Source organism: Orycteropus afer, unplaced genomic scaffold, assembly GCF_000298275.1.
Source record: "Orycteropus afer afer isolate SDZICR_OR568_19922 unplaced genomic scaffold, OryAfe1.0 scaffold00088, whole genome shotgun sequence".
NCBI lineage: Eukaryota > Metazoa > Chordata > Mammalia > Tubulidentata > Orycteropodidae > Orycteropus > Orycteropus afer.
Genome location: NW_006921675.1, coordinates 1,486,297 through 1,492,824, shown reverse-complemented (window position 1 = coordinate 1,492,824; position 6,528 = coordinate 1,486,297). Strand labels below are relative to the sequence as shown.

Sequence of the window (6,528 nt, the reverse complement as noted above, 5' to 3'; positions counted from 1 at the left end):
CCTTCCTTCCGAGGAGTGGCTGGTGGGTTTGAACCGCCAGCCTTCTGGTTAGCAGTCAAGTGCCTTAGCCACTATGCTACCAGAGCTCCCAGTAATGAGGGTAGGGCTGGTTAACAGGACACAGATTTTCACCCTCATCAGAATCCCTGCTTTTTATAGTGAGGCATGTTCTTGCTGGGGTTTCAAGTGACAGAGTAACTGCCTCTTTGGGAAATTTCCACAATGTGTCATTTATTTCTAAAACATCCATTGAGTTAGACTTCTAGTCCCTTTGACAAATTTGCAAGAACTATTTATGATGAGGAGGTTAGTAGGGATGTGAATCATTTAAAATAGCAGCCAATTCAAAACTCACTTATATTTGGTTTTAGGATATACTGTGGTATTTATCTTTGAACATGAATGAGAGGGATGATCTGGGTAAGAATTTACAATACTTCGAAAAACATGCTGAAGTTACCATGAGAACCTGACTCAAGAAGAATAAGAAAGTTGTCTCAGATTCCTTACAGTTCCTTTCCATCACAAAAACTATACAGCATGAATATGAAGTGCCAGCCTAAATGGAACACAGATGGCATTTCTCAGTCACACCTTCCTTAGCTATAAGCAAAGTGAGATAGAATAATATACAAGAAACATATGTTAGTCAGGCCATTAGATACAGATTTGCCTAGGATATACTGTCACAGCTAAGTGAATTGATGAATTTTGAATGAAACAAAACCAAGTGAGAGGAAAACTCACTTCCTTTATACCCAAACACAAGCCTATTTAGATTCCTATATCTCAAAATTAGAAGAGCTCTGGTTGCATAGTGCCTAAGACATTTGACTGATAGCCAGAAGGTGGGAGGTTCAAACCCACTAGCCCCTCCATGAAAGGAAGATGAAGCTATCTACTTCCGTAAAGATTTACCACCTCAGAAACCCAGTGAGTGTCACTATGAGTCATAATCAACTCAATGGCAGTGAGTCTGTTTTTTTTAATATTAAGATAAAACAAAAAACAATGAGCCCATCTCCTTCTAAGCACTCTGATACTCAGATTCCTAGAGAGAAAAGCTTCCAGTCAAGTACTCCTTAATGAGAAGTCACACCTTTAGTACCCCCTTGGAAACAAACTTTAAGGAAAACAGACAAAACTCCAGAAGAATTCAGGAAAACAATACAAGAACAAACTGACAGAATAAATGAAAAATTAGAAATCATACAAAAACAGCAAACAGAAATCCATATGATTGATACTAAGATTTCAGAAATAGATAACACATTGAAAGGGCAAAGAAGTAGAATTCAATCAATGGAAGACAGAATTAGCAAGATTGACCAGAAATCTCACAATACTATTTTATTAAGGGAATAATCAGAAAAAAATATATATATTTTTTTAAATGAACAAAGCCTAAGGTTTATGTGGGACACTATCAAGAGGAGTAACTTACATGACACTGGAATTCCAGAACAGGAAGAGACAAATAAAACCACAGAGAATATTGTCAAAGATTTGTTAGAAAAGAACATCCTTAATATGATGAAAGACAAGAAGATATTTATTCAAGAAGTTCAAAGAACTCCACGCAGGATAGACCCCAAAAGAAAATCACTGAGACATATCATAATCAAACTTACCAAAACCAAAGATAATGAAAGAATCCTGAAAGCAGCACGAGAAAAATGAAAAGTTACCTAAAAGAGCAACGAGTAAGACTAAGCTCTGATTTCTCGGCAGAACCACACAGGTGAGAATATAATCAGATGACATACATAAAACTCTGAAAGAAAAAACTGCCAACCAAGAATTATATACCCAGCAAAACTGTTCCTCAAATATGATGGTGAAATTAAGACATTTCCAGATAAACAGAAATTAAAGGAATTTGTTAAAACCAGACCAACTTTATAAGAGATGCTAAAGGGAGTCCTTTGGACAGAGAACCAATAACAAGAGACAGCAACTGATAATTAATATATATGATAACCCAGAAACCAACCCAGATATAGAAGCATCCAAAGTAAAATAAACTTACAAGATGGTAAACAGAAAACAAGAGATATCAACTATAAATGAGGACGATTACAAAGCAAAAAAAGGGAGTAAGAGTAGGTACAGAAATTCTAAATGAATAAGAAGTCAAGATGATTTCAAGATAGAACGGACTTGGGAAGAAAATAATCACAGGGTAACCTCAAAGAAAAGTAATAAACATCATCAAAATAAAAAAGAAGAAAGTCATATATCTTTAGCAAATACTAAGCCATTAGCAAGGAAGGAAATGATAAAATAAATAAATAAATAAGCTCAGGACAAAAAAATTATATGGAACAAAGAAATCACCACAAAAAACACATAACAAAATGGCAGCAATAAATTCATATTTTTTTATTTATACTAATATAAATGGATTAAATACACCAATCAAAAGACAGAGAGTTACAGAATGGATAAGAAAACATGACCCATTAATATGCTGTCTACAAGAGACACACCTTATACACAAAGACAGAAAAAGACTAAAAAATCAAAGGTTAGAAAAAAATATAGCAAGTAAACAGCAATCAAAAAAAGAGCAGGAGTTACACAAAAAACATTGTTCTACATCTTACTTTGTGAGCAGTATCTGTGGTCTTAAACACTTGCAAGTGGCCATCTAAGATGCAACTACTGGTTTCTCCTCATCTAGAGCAAAGAAGAGTGAAGAAAATCAAAGATACATGGAAACAATTAGTCCAAGTGACTGGAGGAACAGGGAACTCAGCCTACACAACCTTGAAACCAGAAGAACTAGACAGTGGCTGGATACCACTGCCAACAACTCAGAAAGGGATCAAAACTGGAGATCCTGGAAAAGTGGGAGAAAAAAAATATGAAAACATATTTTTTAAAAAACATGAAAAAGACTGGTTTGCTGTTCGGATAGAGACTGGTGGGATCCCCGAGCCTACGGCTTCAAGTCATCCTTAGGCCTGGAACAGAATTCACTCCTGTGACTTAACTCTCAGTCAAACAACAGACAGGCCTATGAGTCAAATAACTACATCATGGTGATGCACTTCTTAGAAGAATCAGTCATGGGAGACCAGCATTATTACAGGCAGAAAGCTCAGAAGACAGAAATGCATAGGAAAAGACACAGGGAACAGGAAACCTCAAGGAGGAAGCAGCAGGAGAGCTGTTACATTATGGGGATTTCAAGTAATGTCACAAAACAAAATGTATATGAACTGTTGAATGGAAAACAAATTTGCTCTGCAAACATTCATCCAAATCACAACAAAAAAGTTAAAAAAAAAAATTTCAAGAATGGCAATATATAATTTCTGATAAAATAGACCTTAAGACAAAAACCACAATAAGAGATTAGGAAAGGCATTAAATAACGATTAAAAGATCAATCAAACAAGAGGTCATAAACATAATAAAGATCTATGCACCCAATGAAAGAGCCCCAAAATACATAAATCACACTTTAACAGAATTGAAAAGACAAAGAGACAACTCCACAGTAATAGTAGGGGAGTTTAATATACTACTTTCAATAAAGGATAGGACAACTAGAAAGAAATTCAACAAAAACACAGAAGAACTCAACAATACAACCAATCAAATTGCCTTACAGACATATATAGAACACTTCACCCAACAACACAATATACATTCTTTTCCAATGCACGTGGAACATTCTCCAGAATAGACTATATGTTAGGCCACAAAGCAAGCCTCAATAAATTTAAAAATATTGAAATACGGCAAAGCATTTTCTCAGGTCACAATGCTATAAAATTGGAAATCAACAGTAAGATCAAGGGGGCAAAAAAGCAAACACATGGAAAATGAATAACATCCTCCTTAAAAACCACTGGGTAATAGAATAAAAAATGAAATTAAAAAATTCCTCAAATCAAGCAAGAGTGAAAACACACATACTATCAAATCTTTGGGACACAGCAAAAGCTGTGATCAGAGGGCAATTTATAGCAATAAACACACACATCAAAAAAGAAGAGGAAAAATCAACATCTTAAACCAACATCTCCAATAATTAGACAAAGAGCAGGAATAAAAGCCTACAATTACCAGAAGAAAACAAACAATAAAATTCAAGCAGAAATAAAAGAAGCAGAAAAACAACAGAAAGAATCAACAAGACTAGAAGTTGGTTCTTTGAAAGGTTAATAAAATCAACAAACCACTGGTAAATTTAACAAAGGAAAAGAAAGAGAAGATGCAGATAACAGAAGTAAGAAACAAAATGGGTGATGTCACAACAGAACCAACTGAAATAAAAAGGATAAAATCAGGATACTATGAAGAATTGTACTCCAAAAAATTTTAAAACCTAGAAAAAATGGACAGATTTCTAGAAACACACTACACAGACTGAACAGACCTATAACAAAAGAAGCTCTGGTGGCACAGTGAATAAGACACTTGACTGCAAACTGGAAGGCCAGTGGTTCAAACCCACCAGCTGCTCCAAGGAAGGAAGATGGAGTGATCTACTTCCATAAAGATTTACAGCCTCAGAAACTCAATGGAGGTCACCATGAGTCAGAAACGACTCAATGGCAGTGAGTTTGGTTTTATAACAAAATAATAAATTGAACAGGTCATAAAAATAAGCAGCAACAACTAAAAAAAGTCTGGTCCCAGATGGCTACACTGGAGAGTTCTACCAAACGTTTAGAGAAATGCCATTACCAATTCTACTCAAACTACTCCAGAATATAAAAAAGAAGGAAATATCCCCAAATTCACTTTCTAAAGCAAACATAACTCTGATACCAAAGCCAGGCAGAGATATCACTAAAAAAAAAAATTATAGAACAGCATCTCTCATGAGCACAGATGCAAAATTTCTCAACAAAATCCTAGCTAACGGTCTCCAATAAGATATCAAACAAGTAACACATCATGACCAAGTGGGATTCAGACCTGGTATGCAAGGAAGATTCAACATTAGGAAAAAAAAAAAAAAAAAATCAATGTAGTCCATCACACAAGTAAAACAAAGGAAAAAGAATCATATCAATTTGTGTAGAAAACGCATTTGACAAAATCCAACACCCATTGCTGATTTAAAAAAAAAAAAAAACACTGAGGAAAATAGGAATACAAAGAAACTTCCTCAATGTTATTAAGGGCATATGTACAAAACCAATGGCCAACATTATTCTCAACAGGGAGAGAATGTAAGCATTCCCTCTACACACAGGTACCAGGTAAGGATGCCCTTTATCACTACTTCTACAATATTGTGGGAGCTCTGGTGGCGTAGTGACCAAGGCATCTGACTGCTAACCAGAAGGCTGGTGGTTCAAACCCACCAGCCACTCCTCGAAAGGAAGATTGGGCAATCTACTTCCATAGAGATACTGCCTCAGAAACCCAAAGAGGGGTCGTTATGAGTCAGAAATGACTTGACAGCAGTGAGTATACGATATTGTAAAGGAAATGCTTGCCAGGGAAATAAGACAAGAAAGGGAAACAAAAGGCATCCAAATTGGCAAAGAAGTAAAACTATCTCTATTTGCAGATGATGTGATCTTATACATAGAAGATCCCTAAGACTCAGTAAGAAAATTACTGGAACTAATTGATAGTTTCAGCAAAGTGACAGGGTACAAGATCAACATACAAATATCAGTCAGACTCCTTTATACTAATGAAAAGAATTCTGTAAAGGAAACCAGAAAAGCAAAACCATTTACAATAACCGCCCAAAAGATGAAGTACTTAGGAATCAATCTTACCAGAGACACAAAAGACCTATACAAAGAAACTACAAAACACTATCACATGAAACCAAAAACGACCTACATAAATGGAAGACTGTACCACACCCATAGATAGAAAGACTTAACATGTAGAAATGTCAATACTACCCGAAACAACCTACAGACATAATGCAATCCCGATCCAGATTCCATCATCTTTCTTTAAAGATATGGAACATCTAATGACCAACTTTATATGGAAAAGAAAGAGACCCCAGATAAGTAAAGCACCCTAAAGAGCAAAGTAGGAAGCCTCACACTCCCTAATCTCAAAACCTACTATTTGGCCATGACAGTTAAAACAACAACAGACATATCGACCAATGGAACAGAGTTGAGAATCCAGAAGAAAATCCATCTACCTATGGACAGTTGATCTTTGACAAATGGCTAAAACTCATTAAATGGGGAAGAGACAGTCTCTTTAATAAATGGTGCTGGATCCTACACCTAGAAAACCCAAAACACTCAAGTCAAAAATCTACTGTTCCAGTTACCTAGTGCCACTCTGACGAGAAATACACCACAAATGGGATGGCCTTAACAAACAGTTTATTCTTACAATTTGGAGGCTTTCAGTCCAAGCTCAAAGTGCCAGGCTCTAGGGGCTGGGTGAAAGCCCCTCAACATTGCGGTCTAGCTCTGCCTCCTGCTCCCGGCCCACTGGAGCTAGAGGCATTTCTTCACTCAGACAGCTGCTGGCTGCTGAGGCTGAGAAGCCCCAAGGTTGACAAGTAAAAAGGCACAGTTC

The 6,528-nt window shown here is 36.2% G+C and overlaps 1 protein-coding gene across 1 annotated transcript in view; it reads right to left on the bottom strand.

Annotated features, from left to right (window-relative positions):
- LOC103198176 (protein farnesyltransferase subunit beta) overlaps positions 1-6,528 on the bottom strand; it is a 100,244-nt gene that overhangs the window by 67,888 nt on the left and 25,828 nt on the right. The gene's annotated exons all lie outside the window — the stretch shown is intronic.